The following is an 8914-nucleotide window of genomic DNA, read 5'->3' on the forward strand; positions in this document are numbered from 1 at the left end:
CAAGAAAACAGCATTTTGCAAAGGAGAACAGTTTCATCAATTTTTTCAGCCATCTCTACATCTATTATTACAACAGGTGCTTCCCTTTGTTTTCAACCTCCCAGGTCCCTGCTGAAGTGTGTTGAAGGTATGGAGAAGGGCCACCAGACCTGTGTGACTGAGACAGAGTTGCTGGGATCCTCTGATTTCCAGTCATCGCAAGTCCTGCTCTTTTTGCTGGTGTTCACCTTCTATGTGATGGCCCTGGTGAGGAATACTCTGATTGTTATCGTCACGATCGCTGACTCTGCCCTTCACACCCTCATGTATTTCTTCCCCAGGAATTTATCCTTCCTGGCAGATCTGGTACACCTCAGTCACCCATGCCATGATGCTGGTGAACCTGCTGTCGGAGACCTAGACCAACTCCTTTGTGGGCTGTGGCGCTCAGATGTTTTTTTTTTCCTCTCTTTGGCATCATGGAGTGCTGACACTTCTCTGTCATGGCGTATGACCGATACGTGGCCATATGCCATCCTGCAATACACCCTCATTATAAACCAAACCCTCTGCGCTCAGATGACAGCTGGTTCCTGGGCCATTGGTATCCTGGTGGCGCTTGGACACACCCTTTCCATATTTACGCTGCCTTTCTGTGGGTCTAATAGAATCAGCCATTTCTTCTGCGACATTCTCCCTGCGATGAGGCTGGCCTCCACAGACACCCGCCAGAATGAAGTTGCTCTTACAACCCTTACGGTGTTCCTTTCGCTGGTTCCGTTTTGCTCATCCTCTTCACCTACCGCCGCCCTCGGCTGACGGCAAGGCATGAACCCCTCCGTGGTCGATCTCCATCTCTTCCGTGAGTCCCAGGTTCATCAGAGTTTCCGGCTGGGTAGAATTGCTCCTTCCCCTCTTACTTCTTTCTGTCTGTCCTGTTTGTGTCCATGTTTGGTCTCTCACTGCAGAAAAGCAAAGCAGCTGTTCACCAGGTCCCGTCTCTGTGCCTTAGGTTTAAACAGTGACGTTCCATTCTCTAGCTGCTTCCTTTCCCAGGGCAGGGTGGGGAATTCATTCAAAGACCATATAACTCAATGACCCCCAAAAAGCCTAGTCTTGACGGCTGTCAGTGGTGGTCCTTCAGCCAGGTGTCAAACACCTGTCCCAGCCAGGGCAGCTGTCTGGAATCCAGCACAACACGCGGCCCCTGAAAGACAGCAGAAATGTGCCGTCAGCTTGGCAATAATTCCAAAACACAGAGCTTAGGATTTCATACTGTCATATCCCTTGGAGTTACACAAGCAAGCAATAAACCAACAGCCGGCATAAGACAAGCAGAGTTTATACACCCAAAAGGAGAAGACCCAATGACCTCATCAAGTTCACTAGACTTTGATCTGGCTGCTGCTTTTATGTGGCAGGTACTCAGCTAGCCCAGGGATGGGTGGCAGTACAGAGACCTGAGAGAGACACATATATAGATAAACAGATTCCGATCTTAGTTCCACTAGTGTAAATCTACAGTAACTCCATTGACTTGAGTTTGTGTGTGTTAGAAATAACCAAACTGGTTGTCCCAGGGGCGGATTGGGGAGACAGAAGAACCCTTTTGTGCCTGCTCATTCCACCTCAATGCCACAGAATGAGTGATGAGGAAGTTACTTTACAATCTTTTATCCACTCACCAGTATGTAAATGTATACATTTCCAGCAACTCCCCATTGACCCTTAATGGATTACATTGACACCTATAAAATCAATATTAACAACTACACAATGAATATAATTATACCCGCCCCGTTTTTGTTTACAAGATTACCATACAGAGGGCAGGCACATCATAAACCTATGCATTTTACACAACATTCTTTGAGTAAAGGTATGCCGGGGGAAGGAAAATAAATGCTTTCTTACTGCCCTGGCCTTGTGCAGGAGTGGTGATAGTGAGCCGCATCCTGCACAGATGGCCAGGCAGGGAGAAAAAGAAGAGAGATAACAGACTTTAACTAGAATTCACACCAATTAACGGAAACAAAGTTTCCCCTTGCCTTGACCCCGTTCCTGTAACTTAGGCCTGACAATTTGTCCAACTTTTAACTCTTTACTCTCCTACAGTGTGTATTTTTGCCACTGTAAATGCCCCTTTGCATGTAAAGAGATTGCAAAGCATGTTCTCACAGAAGACACCTAATGTCACCTGTGATTACATTTTTCTATACAGACACAGAATGAAATCACAGTCAAAGGAAAAAGATAGACCTTTAATTTTTAGTGGATAACCACCACCCTGTCATTTTCTGCAGGGAAGCTTTTATCTCCTTGTTTCTCATGCTATAGATGATGGGATTCATCACTGGAGGCAGCACGGAATAGAAAACCGCCACTACGAGATCCAGCCATGACGTCGTGCTGGAGAGGGGTTTCAGGTAGGCAAAGCAACCAGTGCAAGCTAGCAAGGAGATCACAGTGAGGTGAGGCAGGCAGGTGGAGAAGGCTTTATGCTGGCCTGCTCTGAGGGGATTCTCAGCACCGTGCTGATGATCTTAACGTACGACACAGTTATAAAAACAAAGCAGCATGAGGCTAAGCCCACCTCAAAGAGAATGACCCCCCGTTTCAGTGAGGTAGGAGTCAGAGCAGGTGACTTGAGTAGCTGGGGAATGTCACAGAAGAACTGATCCACTGTGTTGCCTCTGCAGAAGGATACTGCGAATGCATTCCCGGTGTGCAGGGCAGCATAGAGAGCCATGGCCGGACCCCAGCTGCCATTTGGACACAAGCTCCCTGTTCATCACCATCTCGTAGTGCAGCGGCTGGCAGATGGCGATGTAGCGATCGTACGCCATGACAGCAGGAAGGAAAATCTGCTCACCAAGAAGGAGGAAAAGACTTGCATGACACATCCAGCGTAAGAAATGGACCTGGTGTTCATGAGGGAATTGGCTGGGGATTTGGGGAGGGTGACAGAGATGGCGCCAATGTCTAGGATTGACAAATTGATCAGGAAGAAGTACATGGGGGTGTGAAGGTGGTCGAGGGCCTATGGCTGTGATAATAAGAAGGTTCCCCATCAGGGCTGCCAGGTAAATCACTAGAAACACAACAACGTGCAAATCTGCAGCTCCCGCACCTCAGAGAATCCCAGGAGCAGGACTCGGTCTCGGTGGTTCCGTTGGACATTTTCTTCCTCAGCACATTGTGTCCTGCCTGCGGAGGGAAGGAGAAGGGCGGGGGCAGTGAGGGTTAGAGTGACCGAGGGAATGACCCTGATTCCTCTCTCCATGATAACTGACGATGTGACTGTCAGAGCACAGCCCTGATGACATCCACTGAGCAGGGGCGGTGAGGGGGCTCACTGCTGCAGGGAATGAGATGACTAGTCCGGTGCGTTATCCCTCTGATGTCAATCCGCACAGGTCTTGGAAGCTAGGTCAGTTCACACCTGTGAAGGTTTCAGCCAAGACCTGGCTGGTTCAGAAGATGGAACAACGTACAAGCTGAATCTTATATTCTAACAGAGAAGAAAGATCCTGTTGACCAAAAGCAGGCTCAAAGCTTGGGCTGGAACTGAAGTCTAAAACACCAGCACAGCCTGAGCCCCATTGCCAGGGGAAATACGACATAGACACACCCAGTGTCCTACATGGCAGCTCTGCTTTATTGATTCTACCCACGAACACCACATAGACAGCCTGTAAGCTGATACACACATTGATTTATGGCCCCCAAGGCCACCGTTCTGGATATGTGATGGGTTAGTAGCACGGCTCAGTTACTGCTGTGTTGTATTGTTTCCCTTTGTGACTTTCTGTGTGTGCAGTGAGGGTCAGTGGCAGTCAGGAGATCCTGGGTTCTGTTCTTGGCTCTGCCACTGACCTGTTGTGTGACCTTGGGCCAGTCACTTTTCCTCCTGGACTCTCCTTCCCTCTCTCCCCTCCTCTGCCTGGCCTACTAGGACTCTGAGATCTTTGGGGGATGGGCTGTGCCTTATGATATGTCTATTCTGTGCACCTAGTTACAATAGTTGTGCTCAGCTGCCAGCAGTGATGGAGCCTGGATGTGGGTGCTAGACAAAGAGGTTTCTAGTCCCATTTGTAGGAGAGTGAAGGTTAAAGCTGGACAAATGGTCAGGCCTAAGCTACAGGGAACGGGGTCATGGCACAGGCAAACCTTGTTCTGGTAATTGTGTGAGTTGAGTTGGGAGTCATTGTTATCTATGGGGAGTTGCTGGAAATGTATACATTTACATACTGTTATGGGTAAAGGATTGTAAAATAACCCCCTAGTTGCTCACTCGCGGTGCCCGAGGTGGAACGAGCAGGCAATAAAGGGTTCTGTCTCCCCAGTCCGCCCCAGGGACACCCTGTTTGGTTATTTCTAACCACCATTGACCTCCTCCTTGTCTATCTAAGCTTCATGTGGATAGATAGATTTGGCTGCTAGGTTGAACTCTGAAACTGGGTTCAAGATCCTAATCCATGGAAAACATCCTGTGGGTATCAGGTTTGCCATTCCTGTTTTACAGAAATCAAAGCAGAGGCAACAGAATCAGTGGGTTTTCCAGTTACAGGGTTATTAGACAACGTTAAAGTTTCCCACACTTGTTTAAAGTTTAAATTTTTATTGGACAATTTCAGTTGAATTTTGGGTGTTTGGTTGATTGGTTGCTCTTTTGGATGGAAAATTGGGTTTTAGCAAACCAACATTTTTCACACAATGTATCTGCTTTCCTTGAAAATCTGTTCTTGTGTTGGAAAGCGGAATACTCAAAAAGCAATCGTGTTTGGTTTTCATTTAAAATCTACAAATTTCACCTGGATGCTTTCAGCTGCCTAAAGCTGAAAAAAAAATGGGTTGGGGCTTTCTGATGAAAAATCCACATTTTCTACAGGAGGAGGTTTTTTTTCCTCTGACTATCTCTGTTTGTTTGAGTAACTTAATAGCAAAATGCTTAAATGAGTTCTGACAGGAAATCTGATCTGTGTTCTTTAAATTTCCCTTGTATCTTAACCCCCACATGTATTTAATTGACATAGCACACTTACTGTACTGACCGCTGTGGATTTTTTCCCAAAAAGTGATGGATTCAGTCGTCCACCTCCAGGATTCTTCAGTCGTTATCTATCTATCAAGCTATGTAGAAGCCAAAGACAGAACTAGACTCAGCCCGGTTGCTCTCTGCAGCTGAGCAGTGTGTAGCTGGCTTTGAGCGTCACTGGCATTAAAGGAGCGATGCTGCAGGAAGGTGATTTGCCCATGTCTATTTCCTAAGGGCTTGTGGGACTCACTCCTGAGAGACCTGAACAGCTCAGAAGCAGAGGCCCAGAGGCAAAACTTCATAGACTCATTAATTTTAAAGCCAAAAGGGGCTATTCTGCTCCTCTAGTCTGACCCCCAGCCTAGCACAGGCCCTAGGATTTCCTGACTCCAGCTTCTGTGCTTTCAGTGGGTCAGGATTACCGGGTGATTTGGGCACCTAAAGATGGAGACAGGGATGCACTGGGATGTATCAAAGCTCCTAAATCTGCCAGGTAGCTAAGTCCCATGGACATTCAGTGGGAGTTAGGAACCCGGCTCCAGACGGCTCCAGTCCCAACTGCAGCCCCGCCCTGCTTCAATGTGGCTCAGCTCATCTTGGCTCTCAGAGCTGCACCTCGGGCCCCTCTGGTTCTGCTGCTGTGGGTCTGCTTAGCTCAGCTCCCTGGGCTTCTTTTCTGACCTTCCAGCCGCTGGCTCCCGTGTCTCAGGTGCTGCTTTGTTCTCCGCTTGGCCCCGTTCTCTGCAGGCAGCTCCAGCTCACACAGAGGATGCCCCCCCCCTCCACATTGGCCTGCCCACCCTGTCAATCAGGATAATCTGGAACATTGGCCTTTATGCACTGGCCCTGGGGGCTGTCCATCTCAGGGCCCTGATTTCCCACCCTCCCTTCCCCTGTCCTTTGGTACTGAGAGATGGCCCACTAAGTCGACCCACGAAATTTCAGTAAGGCGCCAACAGTCCCCTTACACTCAGACCCTCCCTGCACAGAGCAAAAACGCCCTGTTCACCAGGCCCCTGTCTCTGTGACATGGGTTCAAACTGTGATGTTCTATCTGTTATCGGATTATTTTCCCTGGAGAGGGGGAAGGGAAATCATTTAGAGACCATACAAATCAATGACCCCAAAGACTAGTTTTGACGGCTGTCAATGGTGGTCCTTCAGCAAGGTGTCAAACACCTGTCCCAGGCAGGGCAGCTGTCTGGAATACAGCACAACACGCTGCCATTGAGAAAGAGTGGACTTGTCCCGTCAGCTTGCCAATAAATCCACAGATATGACATTTCATACTGTCATATCCCACTGAGTTACAAGAGCAAACACTAAACCAACAGCCATCATACTTCAAGCAGAGGTTATACACCCAAAAGGAGAAGACCCAGAGATCTCACGTAGTCCACTAGACTTTGATCTGGCTACTGATTTTATGTGGAAGATGTTCAGATAGCCTGGGAATGGGTGGCAGTACAAAAACCTAAGTTAGACATGGAGATAGATAAATAGATTCTGATTTTACTTACAATTGTGTAAATCTACAGTAACTCCATTGACTTGAGTTTGTCTGCAGTTTTGTCAGTGTAAATACCCCTTTGCATGTAAGGAGTGCAAAACATGTTCTCACAGAGACACTAATGTCACCTATTGATTACATTTCTATACAGACACAGAATGAAATCACAGTCAGAGGAGGAAGACGGACCTTTAATCCTTAGTGGATAACCGCCACCCTGTAAGTTTCCACAGGGAAGCTTTGATCTCCTTGTTTCTCATGCTATAGATGATGGGATTCATCACTGGAGGCAGCACGGAATAGAAATCTGCCACCATGAGATCCAGCCGTGACGTTGAGCTGGAGAGGGGTTTCAGGTAGGCAAACGAAGCAGTGCAAACTAGCAAGGAGAGCACAGTGAGGTGAGGCAGGCAGGTGGAGAAGGCTTTGTGCCGGCCCTGCTCTGAGGGGATTCTCAGCACTGTGCTGATGATCTGAACATACGACACAATTATCAAAACAAAGCAGCGTATCAATAAGCCCACAATAAAGAGAATGACCCCGTTTCAGTGAGGTAGGAGTCAGAGCAGGTGAGCTTGAGTAGCTGGGGAATGTCACAGAAGAACTGATCCACCTTGTTATCTCTGCAGAAGGATACTGCAAATGTGTTCCCGGTGTGCAGGGCAGCATAGAGAACACCGCTGGCCCAGGCCCAGGCCCCGGCTGCCATTTGGACACAAGCTCCCCTGTTCATCACTCTCTCGTAGTGCAGTGCCTGGCAGATGGCGATGTAGCGACCGTACGCCATGACAGTGAGAAGGAAAAAATATGTTCCCATCAAGAAGAAGAGGAAGAAAAAGACTTGGGTGACACATCCATCATAAGAAATGGACCTGGTGTTCATGAGGGAACTGGCCATGGATTTGGGGACGGTGACAGAGATGGAGCCAATTTCTAGGATGGACAGATTGATCAGGAAGAAGTACATGGGGTTGTGAAGGTGGTGGTCAAGGGCTAAAGCTGTGATGAAGGTTCCCCATCAAAGCTGCCAGGTAAAGCACTAGAAACACCACAAAGTGCAATATCTGCAGCTCCCGAACGTCTGAGAATCCCAGTAGAAGAAACTCGGTCACGGTGGTTTGATTGGACATTTTCTTCCTCAGCACATTGTGTCCTGCCTGCGGAGGGAAGGAGAAGGGTGACAGTGAGGATTAGAGTGACCGAGGGACTGACCCTGATTCCTCTCTCCATAATAACTGACGATGTGACTGTCAAAGCATTAAAGGAGCGATGCTGCAGGAAGGTGATTTGCCCATGTCTATTTCCTAAGGGCTTGTGGGACTCACTCCTGAGAGACCTGAACAGCTCAGAAGCTGAGACCCAGAGGCAAAACTTCATAGACTCATTAATTTTAAAGCCAAAAGGGGCCGTTCTGCTCCTCTAGTCTGACCCCCAGCCTAGCACAGGCCCTAGGATTTCCTGACTCCAGCTTCTGTGCTTTCTGTGGGCCAGGATTACCAAGTGATTTGGGCACCTAAACATGGAGACGGATGCACTGAGATTTATCAACGCTCCTAAATGAGCCACGTAGCTAAGTCCCATGGACATTCAATGGGAGTTAGGCACCTAACTTGCTGAAGTGTTACTGCAAATCCCACAAGGCAACTATTAGCTCCTTTAGATGCCTAAACCCCTTAATTCTGGCCCCAGGTCTCTCTTGGCATCTTCCAAGGCCTGGGCTTCTCTTGACTTTCAGAACTATGAAGGCTGGGATTTGCAAAGGAGCCTAAGGGAGAGTAAGGAATGCACGTCTTGGGGGCCTAACTCCCTTAGACTGCCTTGAGAATCCCAGCCTAAAATGATAACAAGGGCAGAGCTCCGTGCCTCAGTTGCCCCAGCTGTAACCTGGGGAAGAAGACCTGGCACTGGAGGAATAATTCACAATGGATGGTGTAAATAAGGGTTGTGAACGAGTCAGTTTATTTGAGCTCCTACTGGATTTTTGTAGATCTGGGTGAAATACTCATCACATTTTCTTCAAACAGAAATTGGCAATTCCGATGTTCCAGTGGGAAACAGGCAAAGTCCAGTGCCCGTGTCTGACAGGGACCAGCACCTCATGCTGCACCATCACAGTCTGAAGCACCAGCTCATGTGAAGGGTGGGGGCGATCTCCCCTGAGTTTAGCCACTACAGCCCTGTCTGCCTGAGTCTGCCCAGAGCCTGAGACAATAGCTCTGGGAGAGGGAAACTTCCCTAGATACATCCAGGGGTTCGCATTCCCAGTCCCACTTCTCTGGAAGACCCCATCAGCCCCACCCCAGCAGGGGGCTGGGTGCAGAGGAGGAGGGGAAGCAGACTACAGTCCTGCCGACCCCCTCACCCAACAGATACAACCTAGCTGGGGA

The 8914-nt window shown here is 48.5% G+C and overlaps 1 pseudogene; it reads right to left on the bottom strand.

Annotated features, from left to right (window-relative positions):
- Positions 1 to 6718: 6718 nt before the first annotated feature.
- On the bottom strand, positions 6719 to 7314 carry LOC137158584 (olfactory receptor 14A16-like; annotated as a pseudogene).
- Positions 7315 to 8914: the final 1600 nt, after the last annotated feature.

Source organism: Emydura macquarii, unplaced genomic scaffold (assembly GCF_026122565.2).
Source record: "Emydura macquarii macquarii isolate MOO-44397 ecotype Brisbane River unplaced genomic scaffold, CSIRO-AGI_Emac_v2 contig_1763, whole genome shotgun sequence".
NCBI lineage: Eukaryota > Metazoa > Chordata > Testudines > Chelidae > Emydura > Emydura macquarii.